Source organism: Equus caballus, chromosome 1 (assembly GCF_041296265.1).
Source record: "Equus caballus isolate H_3958 breed thoroughbred chromosome 1, TB-T2T, whole genome shotgun sequence".
NCBI classification, from domain to species: Eukaryota; Metazoa; Chordata; class Mammalia; order Perissodactyla; family Equidae; genus Equus; species Equus caballus.
Window position 1 is genome coordinate 143288145 of NC_091684.1, and position 21761 is coordinate 143309905.

Consider the following 21761-nt stretch of genomic DNA (forward strand, 5'->3'; position numbering starts at 1 on the left):
ATACTAATCACTAATCTATAAACCTTACTCCATTTTTACAGTTGTCTGCGTGATGTCCTTTTCCAGGACCAGTGTCCAATCCAGGATCTCTCATTGCATTTAGTTGTCACATCTCCTTAGTCTCCTCTAATCTGGGACAGCTCCTCACTTTTTCTTTATTTTTCATGACCTTGACACTTTGAAGAGTGCAAGCCAAATAAGTTTTGTAGAATGATCTTCACTTTGGGTTAGTCTGATGTTTCTTCATAATTAAGTTCAGGTTGTGCATCTTTTGTAAGAACACCCCAAACATGATGTGCTTTTCTTAGTACTATGTGATACCGATTTGTCCCATTACTGGTGATGGTAACTTTGATTATCTCATTATGGTGATGTTTCTCATGCTTTTCCACTGTAAAGTCACCATTTTGCCATTTGCAATTGAGCAGTATCTTGTGAGGGGATACTTTGACACATGCAAGCATCCTGATTCTCATCATACTCTCACTCGTTAACTCTAGCATTCATTGATGATTCTTGCCTACCACACTATCACAGTGTTTGCAAAATGGTGATTTTTCTATTTCCATTATTTCTTTTACATTTAGTAATTGAAATATACCATAAGGAAGAGCTGTCCCTTTTCAGTAGTATTTACTTATTCAATTTTTTATTCTTATCATTGTGTACTCAATTTTTTTCCCTATGGGTCATGATCCATTACTATCATTATTTATATTATTGCTCAAAATGGATTTGCCATTAGGGCTTTCTTCAAGTTGGCTTCTGTGTCCTTTTGATATGCTCCCGCCACTTTTGGGGCGCCTTCTTACTTTTTGGCATTAGATGTTCCAGGATCATCTTCTACTGCCTGAGCCCTGAAATCTGCTGTTTCTCCAAAGAGTTCTGGTTCCTTTTGTTGGAAACTAGATTCAGAAACCAAGATCTGGTCCCTAGTTGTGCTTTTTGCTACTGTGGTGTCATTGCTTCTAGATCCTCTTAGTAGACAAAACTGGGAAATCATTCCATATCAGTTCATAGAATCTTCCTCTTTCTTTCTTACTGCTGCATAATATTCAATTGTGTGGATGTACCATAGTTCATTCAACTATTCTCTTGTATGTACACATTTAGGTTGTCTGCAATATTTTGAAATTACAAACAATGCTGCAATGAATAACCTCATGCATGTATATTGTTGTATTGTTGGAGGCGTATCTTCAGGTTGAATTCCTAAAAGTGGAATTGATGCACCAAAAGGCAAGCACATGGGTAATTTGTTAGATATTGATAACTCCCAAAGGGTTGTAGTAATTTCCAATTTCCATTTTCACAACAGTGTTTGAGAGTGATTGCTTCCTGTTTGACCACAGCTTTGTCAATAGACTGTGTAGTCTTACTTTTTGATTTTCACTTATCTGATAGATAAGAAAAGGTATCTCGTTGTTTTAATTTGCATTTATCTAGTTATAAGTGAGTTTAATATCTTTTTTTATGTTTGGGGTCCGTATTTATACCTTTCTTTTGGTAAATTATCTGTTCATGTCTTTTTTCTATTTTTCTATTGGGATTTTGGTAGGTTGTTGCTCAAATCCTAAGAATTCTTTATATGTTAGTATTATCAGCCCTTTGTGATATCTGCTACAAGTATTTTCTCCCACTTTGTCAGTTGTCTTTGGACTTTGCTTATTTTTTTGTTTCCATAAATAACTTAAAATATTATAAAAGTAAATGTTGGTTTATTTTTACAAACAAATTTTATGGAAAAATGTATCAATGTTTTCTTTTGTTATCTCTGGATTTTGAGTCATAGTTAGAATGCCTTTCCTTACATTGAGGCTAAAGAGAAATTCACCCATATTTTCTTTTAGTACTTGTATGGTTCCATTTTTTAATTTAAGTCACTAATCCATTTGGAATTTACTTTTGTCTATTCTTTGAGTTATGGATTTAATTTTATCTTGTTCTAGATGCCTACCCTGTTTCTCCAGCAACATTTATTCGAAAGTCTATCTTTGACTCAATTATTTGAGATGCCACCTTTTATCATATACTGAAATCCCACATCTACTTGGATCTCTTCCTGGGCTTTCTATTTCATTTGGGCAGTCTGTTTGTCTACTCTTGGGCCAATACTACACTGTTTTAATTATGGAGGCTTTACATTATGTTTTAATATCTGTCTGACAGATTTAGCTCCCCTTGTAGTTTTTGCTTTTCTGGGGTTTTTTGTTTGTTTAGGTTTTTGTTTTATTTTATTTTAGTGTTTTTCTGACTATCCATGCCTGGTTTTTTCCCCTCACATGAACTTCAGTAGCAAGTTGTCTAACTTCCTAAAAATGTTTGTTTTTACTGAGCTTGCGTTAAATTTTAATTAACCAAAGGAGAGCTGACAATTTTTATGAGGTTGAATCATCCTATCCAAGAATGAATTCCTTCCATTTGTTTAAGTTTACTCTCATGTTTTTCAAGAATATTTTAAAGTTTTGCTTAGGTTGATTTGACACATTTCTTGCTATGTTCTTTTCTAAGTATTTAATCTTTTGCTATTGCAAATGATTTTTTCCTACCATTATTTCCTATAACTGGTTATTATGTGTGTGGAAGGCTATCAATTTCTATATTAACGTGCACTTTTAATTTAGTAGACTCTAACCCTCATTGATTACCTTCCCTCTCCTCCTGAACAACGTAAGAATTTAAACTTTGATCTCTCCATTTACATCTCCCATTTTATTTTTCTCCAGTATTTGTTTCTCCTTGATTTCTTTTTGCTTTTGTCATTATTATTACTATGATAAGCAGTCAATGCTTATTTCGATTTGTCTACAGCTTTGCCAATATTTTTGCTTCAGATAAACTTTCTCAGTCTTTATCTGAAAATGCGTTCTTGAATGGTGGTTTAGCTGGATAGTATATTCCATTGTCTTCCAGCATCTGTTGCTGCTGGTAGGAAGTCTTCAGTCAGCCTAATTGTGGTTGCTTGTTAACATCTCTTTTTGTCTCTGACAGCTTTCGAAGTTGTCTCTTTGTCTATAACGTATTGTTTTATTACTATGTGTGTAGGTATGCATTTGTTTTAACTTATTCTTCTCAGGATTTTATATGTTCCTACAATGTGAGGATTTTTGTCCTCAATTCTGGAAACATTTTTTTGAGTATTATCCCTTTGAATATTGGCTCTTGTACATTCTTTCTATTTCCATGTTCTGCAGCTCCTAATGTATATGTTGGAGATTACTATATCCTCCATGTATCTTAACTCTTTTTCATATTTTCTGTCTCTCTATGTTCCATTCTGAGTAGTTTCTTTATATATATTTTTATATTTCACTTCGTCTCTCACTGGTTCTGTCTAGTTTTCTGTTTAACTCTTCCGTTGGAGTTTTTTCACAGATTCTATATTTTTATTTCTAGATTTCATATTTGATTCTTTTTCAAATCTTTTATTTTTTATACTGCCCTATTTTTGCCATATAATTTCTATTCCTGCTGTTAACTTTTGAACCAAGGGCAGATCAAAGTTTTGTGGAACCTAAAACTTATACGTTTTGGAAGTGTCCTCTTTAAGAAAAGAATGTACAATTACGAACACAAAATTAAGTACAGAAGTGAATATTTATTTGGAATGAGAAAAGAGATCACAAAAAATAGATTTCAAAAACCTGACAAATATCACACAAAGTCCAGAAAAATAACAAGATACTTCTATTAATTAACTGCCTGACACTTCTCTATAGTTGACCTTGTCTTCATATGACAAGTTTATAACATTGCTTTTAAGGGAAGAATAGAAAGATAACTCAGTCTTTTCTCTAGCATATTTGATCAAAATTTAATTTTTGTTATTTGTGGTTTATAAAAGTTAGTTTCAGCTTCACACATAGGTTTTGGCAATATCATACATTTTAAGACTTGCTGCTAAATTTGGGAAAACCTCTAATTTCTTTCATATATGAGCTGTAAGAATTGAAAGAATTTTCTACATATGAGCCACCGGCTCTACACATTTCAATTTTCTTTTCTTTTCTACATATTTGCGTGCAGGGTACTGTAAAACAGGTTATGTTGGGATACACTCTCTGGCCTGGTACCTTCATGTTGCTACATGGAAATGACTATGAACCACATAGATATATTCCACTGAATCCAAACTAAATGAATCGTCAACGTTAGCCCAATCCCAAAGATGTCCTTTGCCATTCCAGTGCTTTCAAATAAAAAGAGAAGTGTGATAGAGGCAGAATGGAAAGAGAAAGTGGTCTTAACTAATTAAGGTTAAAATAACTTTATAAATTTTATAAAAACATAAGGCCATGTGAGCACATTGCTAGGGTCCAGCCCAGGGCTTTGGAAAGGGCCTGTGCCAGTAAGAGACCCTGAGGTTTTAGCTTCATTAGCTTTACAGTAAGTTTGCCTCTCTTTGAACATTTGAATCATGATTATTTTAAAGCCTCTTTAAAATTGCTTTGTTATTTCTAGGCACAATGGATGCATCAGCTGACTTTTTCCATGGTGTTATTTTATCTTGCATTACCTGTAATCTTGGATTATAAAGTCAGTTTCCATGGGACTTGCTTTCTATGGGAGTCCCATGCTCCAACGGTGACCTGATGGTTGCCTTTGCCAGGGCTCCATGGTCCCAGCCCATTTTTGTTAATTTCTCAGCGAGAGTGGAGGGTCCCACAATATGCAATATACAATATGAAAGTCCTGAATTTAGACTCGACACATTTACATGGCACAGACTGTGGATTTCCACTTCTTTAGGTGCCTCTTTTCACCCTTGTCTGGAGGACGTCAAGCTTCCTTTCTGCTTCCCTGAACCAGTGGGAGAGGTCTTCTAGACCCTGTTTCAGATTTGAAGCAGCCCTTCATGGGTTCTGGCAGGATCCATTTTAGCTTTCCAAGGGCATGAAGCCATTGGTCTCTCCTCCCTACACACGTCAAAAATCCGTCCTCCTACTATTAGGACTTAAATCCAGATCCAAGGATCCCCCACATTTTAGTTTCAGTTCTCACTTACCACACTGACTGAGTTTTCTCTTTATTTTTGTCACCTACCTTGGTTTCAAGTTTCACTATGTACCCAACGTTCTTTTGTTAGATTTTATCTGACACATCCATGTATTTGGAAATGGAGAGTGATCATTTGAGTAAATCTAGGCAGTCAGCTGCAACTCATTCATTCATTCAACACTCTGTTTTTGAGTGCCTCCATGTGTCTGACACTGTCTAGAGTACTAGCTACGCATCAGTATGTAATTCAAATTCCCTGCTCTTGCGGAATTTACCTCCTAGTAGATTGAAATCAGCTCTTTTGTGCTAGGGACTCTTTTTCTTCCCCTGCAGAAAGGACAAAGGGGCCTCGTTCCCCTCTCTTCTCTTCCCTGGATGTATCTGAGGTTACAAACATGCCATAGCAGCTCTGTGACCATGAGTATGGTCTGAGCATTTGAGGATATTAAATGTAAACTCTAGGTCTTTCCTATAGTCTTACTGTACCCAGACCTTTCTACCACTGTGGACCCCTTTTATTTAGAAAGGATTTGTCTATCATACACGTTGCAATAATAATTGAGCTTCCCAACTTCTTTTTTGCAAATATTTGAAAATAATTTTCTTTTTTATTCACTTTTCATTTATTTATGCATAGAAAAATTCACCTATTTGGTCTACGGTTCTAAGAGATTTGACAAACTATGTAGTTTTGCAACCACCCGCACAATCATGATATAAAATTGTTCCATCACCCGCAAATATCCTCTTATCTCTTTTTGTGATCAAACCCTCTCTTCTCCCCAGGCTTTGGCAACCACTGATCTGTTCTCAGTCCCTTTAGCTTTATCTTTTCAAGAATATCATACAAATGGAATCATACAGGATGTAACCTTTTGTGTATGGTTTCTTTCACTTAGCATATATATTTGAGATTCATCCATGTTGTTGCATGCATCAGTAGTTTTTCCCCTTTCTCTCTTTTTTTTTTTAAAAAAAGGTCTAAATCAGAATTTCTTGTTTGTAAAAGCTAATTATGGTCAATAAGGATTGATATATGATATTTCTTGTTTCTAAGATACCATCAAATAATTATATCTAATATACCCCCATTACAAATCTTTCAAGGAAAAAAGAAACAATTGTAAGACTTCTGATTTAAAACATGTTAAAATGGGAACAAACATGCTGCTTGAGGTTCAGGAAATACTGCAATCTCAGGCTAAACCAAAAGAATATGGTGATGTTTTAGTAAATGTGGGAAACAGGATATCTAGTAAATATAAGATTTTTAAAGCTGCTTTAAAATACTGAAACTAGCAGGTGCTCAACAAATATTTGTTGAATTTGTGAAGGATGGAATGATGGAGGCTCACTGAACCTTAGGGGCTTCCTGAAGCATGGAGACTCCCTAGTTGGTGATTACTTGCCCAAAAGACCATCTGCCTTCGATCCCAAACTTACTGGCTGCTCCCTGCAGTTCTCTCTGATGCTAGAGAAGCAAGGGCTTTGGCATGTTCTCAACCTCGTGGGCTTGTGAAGGCAATACAAAAGAGCAGCCAGGTAGCACACTACAGTAGTCCCACATCTTTCCAGAAGCTCATTTGGGGTCTGCCTGCCAGGCTGCACACCTGCTCCAGCTTGCCTAGTCACATGGCTCAATGAGCAGTGAGTTCCCTTACACGAGGCGGCCACACACCTGTTTTCTTTAGTCAGGCAAGTAAATACGTTAATGGTATGAGCCAAATTTCACCTTCAGATGTATGCTCAGAGCCCCCATCGCAGGTGACAGGAGGCAAATGCACCTCTGGGCCAGGGATAGGCCCCTGTGGGTGACAGGGGTGGTCTCTTCCCACACCTGTGTGCTTCATACTCAAGCCAATAGGATATAAAACACATATTAAATACAATCACTGTTTGAAGTAGCTTGCTGCCATTTTGGAGGCAGTGTGCCATACTGGAGAAGGATCCTGCTGCCTGCTTGCTGAGTGAGTGGCACATCCCCGTCCTTTTAGGCAGGAGGTGTGGGTGTATAGAATCTCAGAGTTGGAAACACCCTAAAGACCAGCCAGTCAAGCCAACCGGGTGACTGCTGTCACTTGGACTGCTGTCTCTGCCTCTCTGCCTCCCCTCTGCCACATCACATGAGACAGCCCATGTCACATCACCAGTAGCGTCCCCCTGGGCATTTCCAGATATCCTAGCTCAGCAGCATCGATGAGCTAGGCCCCTAGCTACAAGGAACTCCTGGTGTACTAAGCGGAACAAAAGTGAAAGGCCCCGTTTTTGTCTGGTGATTCTCAAAGCTTGATTGTGGCCAGCTTCCTGCTGGACAAGGATTTGATTTAAAAGTCCAGTCCTTTTCTTTGATTCTTATGGGTCAATGGTGTAGCCATAAGAAGGATTTTCTTTGTTTCTCTTTTTTTCACTTTTGTTTTTGTATAGGACTAAGGTTTATTTATCAGTGTCCTACAACGTAAATTACTAAAGGTTACTAACATTTGGTGTCCAAAACTAAAAGTGCTAGTTTACCAAAAGTTTGAGTCAGGACTCTTTCCTTACAAAGAGAGACCTTCCTGGTGTTCCTTGCACATGCCAAGCTCATTCCTGCCCCAGGATCTTTGCCCTTACTGTTTCCTTTGAAGTTTTTTTGCACAATTGTGACTATAAGAAATATGTCATTTTTATTAAGGCAAAATCTGTTTCCCATTGTCTTTTCCTCCTTGGCTAAATTTTTGCCACTGATGCCAATAGCATGTGCCCTTGGAGCCCCTTTCAGAGAGAAGAGACAGAGATTGCTGAGACCAACCTCATCTCCCCAATTCCTGGAATAAATGATGCAATTTTACACTAGGTGAGTTTTCATGTTTTGCTAACATTAATTTTGCACTTTGACTTTCACTGGGAGAGGCTAGGTCAGAATTCAGTAATTTAAAAAATTTGATTGTATGATCTTTGTAAACGTCACATAAATGGCCATATACATGGATTGCATGATCCAGAGTTTACTTAACCTTCTCCTACTTTGGCATGTTTCGATTGAAATTGTTTTCTGTAATTTTTATAGATCTTTAAAATAGGAAATGTCCCCTCATACATTATCAAGAGGTGACCACATTTGCTAGTCTTAGTGCACAGCATAAAGTATCCCTTGGAATTAAGACAGTTGAAACCCAAGGTCCAAAAAGAGCTCATCTGTGTTTTAGTTTAGAAATCTTAGCCAAGGAGCTGGGTAAACAGTGATCAAACACACAAATGGTATTCAATGAAAGAAATTCATAATATAGTTTAAGTATGCACTGAATCTTTTATTAAAATATCTTGGTTTATTAAATGCCATATTTAAGGTTGCTTTCCAAATACCATTTTAATAATGATCATGAGGGTACTGCAGTGTAGTTTGTGCACCCATTAAAAAAGAGAAATATGCTTACACTGTGTAGTCATACAACCTGTAAACTGCCATTTTGTAAGTGGCTCAGAAGTGCATTGCCACAGAAGCCCAGACTTGCAGCAGCTGCAAGGAAGGAAGTTTCTAAATGCTGACACTGGTCATGAAACTGATATTTTATTTAGATGTCCTTGCAGCACAGAGCTCTCGGAAATCGTGTTTATAGTCTTCGTGCAACAGAAATACAAGCAGTAGTGTATATTTTGGCAGGTAGTGCCCGATTTAGTTGTAATAATTCACAGCACTGCTTCAGGGCTTCCATGTTGCTCCGGGCGAAAACCTGTCTTATAAATTAGAGCACACAAAGCTGAATTTGACCTACCAGTTGATGCATAATAAACTGACTTAATTCTGAATATTAACTACACATTGTGGCCTAAAGGTTTTATGCTCTCTAAATGTAACAATAAATTATACAAAAATCTTCCTCTTGGGTGAAGCCTAAATATAAATAAATTCCCAATCTTAATACTGTGCTGAAAGGCCGGTTACTATAGATACCAGAGAGAATATATTAATCTTAAATATTATTGCTGAATAAAATAACTTTAGAATATCACTAAGTAGCTGAATTAATTATAGAAACTTTGGGGAGAAGTTTCAGTACTTTAATAAACGACTTTTCCATTTGCCCCATTTCTTGGGTGGTAAACTGAAAGATTTCACCTTGTTTCTTCAGTGATCAGCATGAGTAAAATAATTCATTTTAAAAAAACTCTCCCAGGCCCAACCCTGTGGCCCAGTGGTTAAGTTCGCTCACTCCGCTTCAGCAGCCCTGGGTTCGCTGGTTCGAATCCTGGGTGCGGACCTAGCACCGCTCATCAGGCCACGTTGAGGCAGCATCCCACATAGCACAACCAGAAGGACCTGCAACTAGGATGTACAACTACGTACTGGGGGGCTTTGGGGAGAAGAAGAAAAAAAAAGGAGGAAGATTGGTGACATATGTTAGCTCAGGGCCAATCTTAAAAAAAACCAAAATTCTCCCCAGCCCCAAGCACAGGGTTTAGTCCAAATAAGTACTCAGCAAATATTTGTCGGTGAATGAATGAGTTAGGAATGTTCTGAGACATCACATCATCTGATCAAAACAGTTTTGGGTTTCAGGAATGTATATTCCTGGATTTAGGTATTTTGCTCTGCAGATGACTTCCTGTGTGATACTGAGCAAATCACTTAGCTTCTCTGAGCCTCTTTATTTGCTTGTAAAAGAGAGATTAAGAAAGAAAAAAAAGACCCATCTCTATCTCACAGGATTGTGGTTTGTGAAAAGTTGAGACCAATGTTTGTGAAATATTTTGAAAATTATTATTATCTCTAGCAAAGATGTCTTTTACAGGCAAAAAATGATCAGGGCCAGCAGAGGGATGGTGTCTCTTTGCCGTGCTTGTATCCTGTGACACCACGCCTGCCTGGCCACAGTTGATTGGAGCTGGGGTAGATAGATTGAAACTGGGGTAGACAGTCAGACCATCTCTTTTGAGAATTTAAACCGAAAGATCCAGAGCCTGAAAGTTGGTTCACAATTGTCCCTAATCTGGAAGTTCCTTATTGAAACCTGGCTCAACTTCCTGCCCCTAGTTTCCATGAGCTATCCTTGTATCCTAATGATAAACCTCCTTTTCCTCAAGTTCTTGAGTGGGATTCTATTTCTGGCAACTGAATGATCCTAAGACAGATTTGTACAAGTCCCTTCACCCATTTCTTGGGCACCAACCATAATTCAGACTTAGGAATTTTTGGTTTAATATTGGGAGGATAAAATATAAAACTAAGTATAGTATGAGTCAAAAATGTTAATACATATAAGAACAGGAGTTGTGGTTTAAATGAAATAGCAGGGAGAAATAATATCTGCTCAAGGATGAGGGGTAGATTAGGAAAGTTCTAATAGATGAGGGATGTTGTGTGCATCCTTCTCTCTTACGTGCGTTGCCTCTATCGTGGTACAAGCTCCCCATTATGTCTTGTGTGGATGATAATAATAGCTTCCTCATTGCATCTTTGCCCTCAGTCTGCCCTCCGTACTGCTACCAGAGTTATCAGGTAACATCAAACATACACTATCACACATTGGTCCTAAAATGACCCTTAAAAGACCTCCACACCTATGGGTTAAGGTCCAAACTCCTACCTTGGTATACCCAACTAGGTCCCAGAGTTCCTTTCTAGACTCATTCCTACTCCCGTTCCACATACTCTGGCTTCCAGCCACCCTGAACCTGTCCTTGTTCTTGATCATGTTTTGCAGTTGCCTCTGTGCCTTGGCATGCACCATTCTCTCATCTTTACCTGGAAATCCGCCGCTTCCCCTTATAGCCTCACTTGAAATGCCACCACCTCTCTGAGCCTTCCCACGGTCCTTTTTCAATAGCAGAATTAGTATTTTAAGAGTATCTGTGTCTACACAATGTATGACACATGCTAGCACAGTATATCCTAGTTAATTGTTTATGCATCTGTCTGTCCTTTTAGGAAGTAACTAGAAGGCAGGACAGGTGCTACTCATCTTTGTATCTCCAAACAACAAATGGAACAAATGGAAGGAGCTCAAGGAAGGGGCTCAGCGAATGATTGTTTAATTGGATCGGGATGAGATCTGAATTGGTCCTGGAACAACGGCTAAGATTTTGAAAGGTGGATGTGGGACAGGGAGTGTTTAAGGAACAGGGAACAAGAGCCTGAACACAAAGGGAGCAGGACAGGTCAGAGCAGATTCAGGGGAGGGCTTGCATCCAGTTTGGCTGGAACAAAGGGAAGAGATAATGAAGATAAAGAAAGATGATAACGTTGGAAAAATCGGTCGGGATCCTGTTGTAGAGAATTTTAATTTTAAAAATGTGAGCTTAATTTTGTAGGCACCAGGGAGCCATGTCCATTGAGCATAATAATGGCACTGTGATCAAAATGCCTTTTAAGGAGATTAACCTGAGAGGGGTGCAGAGGGTGGACTGGAACGGAGAGCCCGAGTTACTCTCATCATGCTCCAAGGGAGTAGGACAGTCACGGTTCCCCATTGTTTCCATCTTCTTAACTATTTCTTTATATTTTACTATTCTCTTTTTAGACAAATTAAAAAAAGAGAGCCCTCCACATGGCAGTCTCCTTTTCCTTCATCTCAGGTGTTGCAAAGATTTTTTTCGGCTTTAAAGCGTCTGATAGACAAGAACAAGGGCACATCATCCCTATCCAGATGATCACCCTGCCTTTCATTTTTAGTAATGCTGGAGCGATGGAAATGGTTTGATATAGAGACACACTTGACCTGTTCTATTTTTGCCACGCTTCCAGGCGGCTTCACAAGAACACTGGGATCCTGCTTCGACGAGGAAATTGGAAGGTTTCCCTTTCCCTCGGTGGCATTGGTTTCCCCTCTGGCTCCCCAAACTCAGCAAAACTCAGAAACCACTACCTCCAACTCTCAGCTGCCTTCTAGTATGCATACCACTTCCTCCTTGAAGCTTTCTTGGATTCTTCACCATCCCCCAAGCCTGAAGTGACCCCACCTCTATGGTGTTTCCTTTTTCTACCTGAAATTATGATTATTTGTAAAATCACTTTATGTGCCTACTACTAGCCTGAAATCTCCTTGAGGGCAGAATTAGGTCCTAGTCATCCTTAATACTCCCCTCCCCCATCCCGTTTCATTGGTGTCCGAGAGTCTGGCACATAGCAGGTATCAATACTTTATATTTGAATAGCACTTAATATTTTGCATGAATTTTCTATAAGTCAGGAAAGGAAGGCTTTTTCATCTCCACTTCCATTTTGCAGATGAGAAAATCAAGTACTTGAATGATACACCTAAGGTGCATAAAATAGCCAAGCAGAGAGCAAAATCCACTTTTTCCTCACAGATTCATACATATTCCTTCTATTACACTCTCCTACCTCATGCTGTCTGACGAATGAGTGAATTTGAATTTTAGATGGGATTTTTTTTTCCGGAATTACACAAAATTTTAGTGAGGAAAGAACCTGTTGAGATGTCATCACACTCTCTGTAGCATCCCTGGGAGGCACATGTGACACGCAGGGGGATGTGGGAGATTTCCTTGATCCGTCTGAAATATTTAAAATTCAGCCATTAATCATAACAGCTGTATTGCTTCAAGTGATCAGCTACTAATGATTTCGACATTCTGAGTTTCAGAAAATCCTATTAATTGTCCTTAAAAAAAAGGGCAAGGATGAATAATCTTGACTTCATTTGTGGGGAAAGAATCAATCTCTCTCACTCTCTTACTTGCTCTCACTTTCCTTTTATTCCTTTGAAATTATTTGATCTAAAGTGCAGTTACCTTCCGCACCTCGTTTCTCTGGCTCTGCCTTGGAAATGCGGTGTGTCCTAGGTAGTGGTTTGGCCCTCAGATCCACAGGGAGGGATGGGCCCTTGATACCAAGTGCATCTGGGAGCAGTCCGTGTGAGCGGGCTTAGCTGTAGAACACAGCCCGGACAGAAGACACAGGCAGGACGTGAGGCGGGAGAGCGTAAACATCAAAGCATACTTATGGTGAGGAGTTTCTTTAACACTGAGAAGACAGTATAGCTTTAAAGATAGTGTATGAGTATGTATATCTGTGTGTATACATGCATGGATATGTATGTGTGTATATGTGTATATGTATAAATATGTGTGTGGGTGTCCACGTCTCTATGTCTATATCTACGTCATCTATATATTATCACACTTTACCACGCCTACTTAATACAAAATCTGTTGGGTTTTTCCATAGTGCCTTTTGGTCTTTGTTCATAAATTCACAGACTTCAGTATGAAGGTTTGGAGGTTTCCAAAATGGGTTATTTCTCATCTTGACCTGCTATGCAAAGTAATTAATCAGTTTTCAATAAGTCACTAATGATTTCAGAAAGACTGAAGCATTCCATGTGGACAGCATTCAACTGCTAATAATAAGGAGTTTAACTGACTTTCTTATGGAAACATCTTTAAGATGATTGCATCAGGCTGGTTTTTAACCATTTGTGTTTAGATGTTTTGTACGAACCTATGTATTAGTTTTCCAGGGCTGCAGTAACAAAGCACCACAAACTGAGTGGCTTGAAGAACAGAAATTTATTGTCTCACAGATCTGGAGGCCAGAAGTCCAAGATAAGTCCAACAAGCTGGCATGGCCATGTCCCCTCGGAAGCTGCTGGGGAGGATCTGTTCCAGGTCTTTCTCCAGCTTCTCGTAGTTCTTTGGGTTGTGGCAGCACCGCTTCAGTTTTCACGTGGCATTCTCCCTGTAATGCATGTCTGTGTCCACATTTCCCCTCTGGATAAGGACACCAGTCATATTAGATTAGAGGCCCACTCTACTCCAGTGTGACCTCATCTTAACTAGTTACATCTGCAACATCCTATTTCCAAATAAGGTCACCTGCTGAGGGGGTTAGGCTAACATATGAATTTTGAGGGGACGCAATTCAACCTGTAACAACCTGCTAAATTTTCAGTGTTCTAGAAGGACCCAACTACCCCCTCACTCAAATTACAAATTGCATTTTTGACATAGGTATCCTTACATGACAAAATAGCCACCAGAGATGTTAGTAACTAAGCCAGTCAAATTCTATGGAGTCAGTTTCATGGTGGCATGATTTGCTAGAGCAAGATCTCAGCCCCATGTCCCAGCCCAACTAAATTGACAGTCACTAAATAATAGTAGCCACTGCTTATCAAGTTCCTACAATATATAAATGACTATTCTAGGTTCCTTAAACATATTATATAATCCTTAGAAAAAAAACACTGCAAGGTACTATTTTTAATGCCCATTTTATAGACTAGAAAACTAAGGCTCAGATAATTCGCGACTTGCCCATGGTCATAGAGACTACAGAGATCCATGCCTTGCAGTGTTTCAGAAATCTGTTGCCATGGTTAAGTTGGTCTGGAATCATCTGCAGACCTGGTATTTGATCTGCCTTGGGTAACATCAGCACAGCCTCACCCCTGTTGGGACCCTAGGTTCAGACACTTAGGAAACTTCCCTTTTAAAAACAGTTTTTAGTTTTGGTTGGTTCTCTGATTCATTACCTCATCCAGAGACCAGATCAATGGTCTGTTGATCTGCTTGGCACCCTGGCCCCTGCCTTGTTCCTTCCAGTGCCTTCCTAGGGGCCAGCCCCTGCTCTTGAAATCCTTGCTACTGACTGTGACCCTGTTCCCATTTGGAAGGACCTGCTTGGAGCAGGACTTGCTAGTGGACATGTGCTCGGCCTATTGGAGCAGTCTCCCTGAAGACTGAGCTCAGCTTGGTCTTCTAAGGTTCTTGTGGACATCAGGATTGGCACCGCTCATGCATCCCTTAGGTTGGGTGGGGCTGGCAAGTGAGAGAAACTACTATTGCTGGGTAATTAGTTAAATAAGTAAATATTTTTGAGCACCTACTATTGCCAGGCACTGTACTATATGTTAGTTTAACGATACTGAAAGCCACAGCCATGACCCCTGCCCTCCTGGAGCATCTCAGTCTCAAAGCCAGACCCAGTTTATGCCCCTCTTCTTGAGGTCCCATCACTCAGATCTTAGCATGCTCCACAGCCATGGCTGCAAGAGGTGGACAGAACATGCATACAGGACAGAAGCTCATGGAAATCTTGAGGTGAAATTTGCAAATAACCTATGCTCCAAAAACTTTCAGGTTATAGCCATACTATGTTACTCTGATTGACAAGCATTCTAACATCCTTGCTTGAATAGACGACAAAGTGGTGGAGACACAGCTCATACTTTGTCTGTGCCAGAGGCCAAAATTGGGAGATACTCAAGAGAATGTGTGTTGTGTTTGTGAATGTCATCCATCTTGTGTGCCACGAAACAAAAAGTTTGGTAACTGCACTTTAGGTCAATTTCAAAAGATTACTGCAAACGCTAGTCAAACATCTTGACTTCTCCTCGGTGATCCACAATGGATCTCTTATTCCACAAATTCCTCTAAACGTGCTTTGAGTCTATTTATAAATGGCCTGTACCACCTCCGGGGCTAGTAAGTCCCATAAATTTCCTGCCTGCTGTGTAAAGTTATATTTCCTTTCAATTGTTCCCAAATGGCTTCCTTCCAATTTGAGGCTGCTCCCTAGTCCTCGTGTGTAGGGTTAGCTGAACAAGGCCGTGTACAACTTCTCACTTCCCTTCATCATTATCTTTGGAGACTTTGATTGGATTGTTCCTGACTCCCGGTCTTTTCAGATTGAGGAAGCTATATCGTTTGAAACCTTTCCTAACACAGCAGAGGCTGCCTACCCTTGATCATCCTGGCTTCCCATCACAACGGGTCTGCTCTGGCTGTTAAATCGCTAGAAGTGTGGCACCCAGGACAGCAGGGGGCCTCCGAGGCAGGACCCCCCACCAGCACCCCTTGCCAAGGATAATGAAATCTCTTGGCCCTATCTTCCTTGTTCTCATCCCCCTGGAGATTCTTTCAGCCAGAAGAGTATCCCTCTGAGAATTCTAAAGCAGCAGCCATCCCACAAAAAGGGAAGCAAATTTCCTCCAGGGTCGCATCATGTGCTGTCATTCCAAGCATCTGATTTTAGATTCTGAAGTTCTGAAAGGCCCTGAAGACTGGAATCGCCTGCTGAGAGGCTGCACGGTGAGCCAGGGAGGGTCTCTTGAAGCAGGCTTTATTTCAAGTGTGAGGCCCTGGTTTATTAGAAGCGCTAAGGGGAAAAACTCACACCTGTGACTTCTCATATACTTGTGAAATTCAGAAATGTGAAGAAACGTTGTTGAGATCAATCAGCATCAGCTGGCCACCTGGCTGGAGGGAGATGGCAAGGAGGAGAATGGTGGCGACTTTGAAAATTCTGCCTTGAATAAAGTGCCCTGGCTCCCTGGGGTTGGACAAGGATGAATGAAATCTTCTGTGGCTTGTGCTGACATCCAGTCCCTGGAGTGAATGGCATCTGCTGCAGGAGGCAGGGGATTCTGTTCTTCCTTTTCAATAGGAACCTTTGTGGAGCCTGGTTTAGAATCTCTCAACCCTGCCATTCCCACTCCCTTTAAAGGATGGCTTGTCAACACTGTGTTGGGTAAACCTTGAAAAGGTAGTCGTGTTCTTGGCCAAATGTTGATTTAAAATTAGGTTTTCCTCCATCCTTACAACTGAAGATCCACTCAAAGACTTGGCTTAACTAAGAGCGGGCCAATGGGAAAGAAAAGTAACCATTTTAGCGATACCTCTGCCTTTTAGGGAACATTCACTGAGAAGTGTTTTTTACCCAAAGTGACACTATTTTATGTTCAACCACTTGTAGGTAGAAAAATCGAAATGGGGAGGTAAGGGAGGCAGGGGTAGAGAGGAAAGACCATGGACGGACTGAAATGAGCAGACTTTCAGGGCAGGCAAATCTGATCATTTCTGGTGGGCTGTGTGATCTCAGGGAAGTTGATTAACTTCTCAGGGATAATGACAGCTATTGCACAGGTTGACATGAGGAGTACATATGATAATGTCTATAAGATTGTTAACACAATACGCAGCACCTGGTAGGTACACAATAAATGTCAGTTCTTTTTTCATTTTCTGAGGCACTATCTAAGGTCCTTCTACAAAGGAAATGCTTGCCAATATATAATCAAGCACTGTCTCCTTGTTTGATTTCCTTTTTGTGTATATTATCAAAAAAGATATGTGAACCAATAGCAACATGTTCATAAGGGGCTAGTTATGACTGTGGAGGGCAGGCAGAGGGGGCAGTCCCTTTGTTCTTCCTCAGGAGGGCATAGACAGGAACTGAGCAAGGTGTCATTCAAGGATGCATGGGAGATCGGTGACAGAGGTCTTCAGTGAGGATAGGTTGAGGACAAATGGCCTCACTTCATGAGTGTTAATAATGGAGCAAATATTAGAACAGTACCTATTGGTTGCCTCTAATATGGCAAGTGATTACGTTTATTTTTTAATTTTTGGCAAGTGAAAACACGCTCTTAGGTAGATAACTAAAGAAAATGGCAAGACACAAAAACATAGATAGAAGTTGCAGGAATGAAAGGCCTCAATTACTTGAGAACAAAAGAGGAGTATCTTGTGGTGGATGAAACAGAACCCAACATCCCACCATTCCATTCTACCCACCATTCCATTCTGCGCTCTATCATCTTTGGGGACACCTATGCAAATGCTATCCTTTTCTCTCCCCATGTGTCCTCCTTTCCAACACCTCAGGCTGACCTAGGAGATCCCTTCTCTGGACTCTCATGGGACCTTTATATGCTTTTTTTCTTTTTTTGGTGAGGGAGCTTGGCCCTGAGCTACATTTGTTGCCAATCTTCCTCTTTTTGCTCCAGGAAGATTGTCACTGAACTAACATCCATACCAATCTTCCTCTGTTTTGAATGTGGGATGCTGCTGCAGCATGGCTTGATGAACAGTGTGTAGGTCTGCACCCGGGATCCAAACTGGTGAACCCTGGGCCATCAAAGCAGAGTGCATGAATTAACAATTATGCCACTGGGCCAGCCCCTCTTTGTATGCTTTTTTAATAACGTGTTTCATTTGTTTCTCTGTCGATCTTAGGAGACCCACTTTAGTAGAAAGAATACAAAATTAGGCATAAAATTATTCATTTAGAATAAGAAAAGAAATCATAACAAATTACATATTTTAAAAAGCTGACAAACACCACAAATGTCACAAACTTTAGGGAAATCGCTCATTGTTTTAATCAATGAATCAACTGATAAACCTCTTTGTACATTTTTTGTTTCACACTCCGATCACTTTTTCCGATGACAATGGTTTTGTAGTATTGTCTATAGAGAAAATAGAAAGATAATTCACTTTTTATCATAGTTGATTGAAATTGGGTTTTATTATTCATGATTTAGAATAGTTTTGTTCAGCTTCACAACTTATTATTGGTAATTTCATGTAAATTCTTAGGATTTTTGTCAAGTCTAGGAAAATGCCAAAGTTTCTTTCCTCTGAGAACTGTAAGATTTCAGGGCATTTTACTCTGTCTCATTCCTTGACTAACCTTCAATGCTCTTTGAATTGATTGTATTAGGAATGTTCCTGGAAGCTAGCATGGCTAGCCATAACTTAATTATACTTGGAAGTTATCATGTTCTACTTAAATACATTCCACTAAACTCAAACTAAACGTTTCCCCAACTCAACTTCCCAAAAGCTGCATCCCCCAGATACTCAAGACCACTCTAATGGCCTCTGCTCTGAAGGGGAAAGATAATGGAGGTTAAATTGGATTGGTAAGAGACAGCAGTAAACCAATTGAAGGTAAACTACCTTTTGCTAATTTTAAAAAATTATGTGACTTTAACCTTCATCAGTGTCATGGCTAATCTGCCTCCATCCTCTTGGTTCTGGACCTGCCCAGACTGGCACCCAGGAGAAGATCAGTTAGATGAACGAGGGGTACTCGGGGCCCTTGTTTACATTTTTATCCCACTAAGGCCTTCCCTTCTCCCTCTACACAGTTTCTGCCAAGACTTTCAGGTCCAGCTCACGTACCGCCTCCTCCATCATGATCACCTGGTCTTGTATTGTTCACATCAACTTCCCACCTGCCACGGCCATGTTCCCAGCGAGGTGATCATCACCCTGGCGGCAAGGACACCTAGCCCAGCTTTGGCACTTGAAGCAGACACTCAGCAAATAATTTTGGACAAACGCATTTCAAAATCCATGTGTTTTCCTGTGGTTAACTAATTGGGGACTTCCATCCTGACCCGGACCACTTACTAGAACCAGATGTTTCTCCAAGTTATTTTAGGGATTGCTTTGTAGAATGGAATTTTGACTCCTTTTTCCAAAGATAAAGGAAAGCCTGCTGGGTTATTGCTCTCTGCCTACAGAATGTACAGAAGGGAAAAGCCTTTCATGGATGACTGATTTCTAAAGCAGATGTGCCAACTTCCTTGGGCTAAAAACTCTTTAGTTGGAAATGAATCAGGGCATTTTTAATAAGAGTTTTTAGAACGTGTACTTCGAGCAATGCTAATAACGATCAGCGTGATGGCGACTTGGTTCAAGGGTTTCGAGGATCGAGGGTGCTAATAAAACCACTCAGAGGACCCTGTGATCACCCGATATTGAAGAACTAATGAAGGACTCAGTGCACAAAAGTGTCTCTTGTCAGAGGGGAAGTATTTGTGCTGGTCTCTTCCAACCATGCACTTGACAAGGACAGAAATACAAAAGCATTTGTGGCCACCCGGCGGAGAGTTTCCTGGTGCCTTGGTTTATTATTCCTACTATTGTACTTCCTTCTTCCCTAAAAATCTTTTATTTCCCTCTTTGCCTTTTCAGTTGGCTTCAGCAGCTCTTGTGAGTTTTCATCAGCACACTTCATTCTTTACTGAACAATGGAAAGATAAGGGAGGGGGAAATGAGGGAACAAGTCTATTACTAATTGTTATGGGGAAGTCAGGGAGAATTGTGCTGGCTTCCCTGTTGTTCATCCAAGTCATGTTAATTTTCCTTGACGCGTGCAAGAGGGAGATGAGGGTTCCTGTATTTAAATGAAGAACCCTGAGCATCAGGGGCCTTCTCTGTGGTAGGATGAAAATTATTGTTTATTGAGTACCAACTATGTCCCGAGCTCTGGGATTTGCCCTGAGGCCAGAGGAGAAAGACAAATCCACTGTCCTCAGGGAGCTCAGAAGCTCTCTAGCCTGAAGTTTGCACAGTGACTGCAGTCCTTGAGTGAACACCTCTGTGTGTTAGGAACTGAGGGAGATCCAGAGAGGTAAGACGGCCTCTGCCCAAGGAGTGTGGGCCGGGCGGTGTGTGGCGATGCCAGAGAGCAGTCCAGCCTTCTGTCCCTGGGAACAGAGGGAGAAATCAGTGTGGGCTGGTAAGGAGGAGAAAGGGCAGGAAAGGATCGTGATGCTTTACTTATGCTGGCTAGCTCACGGCAGCCCTAGGAGCTGGTTGTCACCCCATGTAAAATATGAGATGTTCTGCCTCAGAGCTTGGTCACTCTTCTCAGTGTCCCAAGGCTGGACATCGAGCTCCTGGAAGGCTGGCTATATCTTATCCATCTGTGTATCTTCAGAACATCCTGCCACGGGGTAACCCCCAATCAATCCTTGGGAGTGAAAGATGTAACAAAGTGCTGGAAGCAGGTTTCAAAATCAGATCTATTTGATTCCAGGGTCTGTGGTCTTCCCTCTATTCCCTGCTGGGTACCACTGATAGAATCAGCAAAGTCAAGATGAGTAAACAGCTTAGGGAAACAGACCTAAGTCCACCTTTAAACCTCTTGAGTTTCAGTGACAGTAGGAATCCCTAAAACCCTCTGGGAGACATGTGACTGATGCTGAGGAGTGAGGTCAGGGCTGAGGGGGCAGACTCAAAACCACAGGGTGTGGGCAAAGGAGCTGAGGTGGGTGTAGACAGAGAAGAGGGAAGGAGAGAGGCCGGGTGTGGAGAAGGTGACCTCCTCAGCATATTTGAATGGTCCAGGGTGGGCGGGCCTGGGAGATCACTCAGGGCACCACCTCGTTTTGCAAGTGAGGACAGAGAACGGAGAGTTAACTGCACACACAGTCAATGGCTGAACTCGTCCTAGAGCCCCTGGCTTATGTACTCCCTGCTCCTTCCTTTTCCATGAGATGCTATTTAATGTGTCCACTGTCACTGGCATCCATCTTTGCTTTGTATTTCTTTTTTTTTTAATGGAGGTTAAGGACAGCTAGACAAGCGTTAAGAGCCAGGAAGGTTCCGTTGGGTTTGTTTTGTGGCATTTCCAAAGTGCAGGTCATTCGGTCATTGGTCTCTAAAAAGATGAGACTTGTCCTCATCTGATAATGGAGATCTTGTCACATAGTGTCCGGCATTTACATGACTCTCCATTTGATTTTACATGAATATTGCAAGGATCTGATGGAATGATGCAATAAAGAATATCCTGTGTACAAATTTGATAAGCTCTTAACAATATGGTGCCTGACAGCCTCTCACTTAAAAAGAAGACATCCTGTCAATCAGCTTGAAGCATGCTAAAATCTCCGCTTCCATAAAGTTCTTTATGCCTGCAAAGCAGCTTTCTTCTCTCCGACTCTAAGTGTCTTTAATATAATATGCCAACTGTGGCAATTGGAAGCGTAATGAACAGTAAGTTGCTTTCTTACTCTCAAGAACTTGTTATTCCCTTGACACCAGCAAGACTCTGGCTTCTGAGCGATGATGCATTAGCACTTTGTTCAGACCCCATCCTCGGCTCTCTACCCTACTTGGAGGGAGGGCGGAAGCAAGCAACCATTGATCAGGCATGTGCCTTAAGCCGGGCACTGTGCCAGATGATTTCTGTTCACCCTCTTACTTAATCCCACAATAGTCTCGGAAGGGTGGTGGGTGAG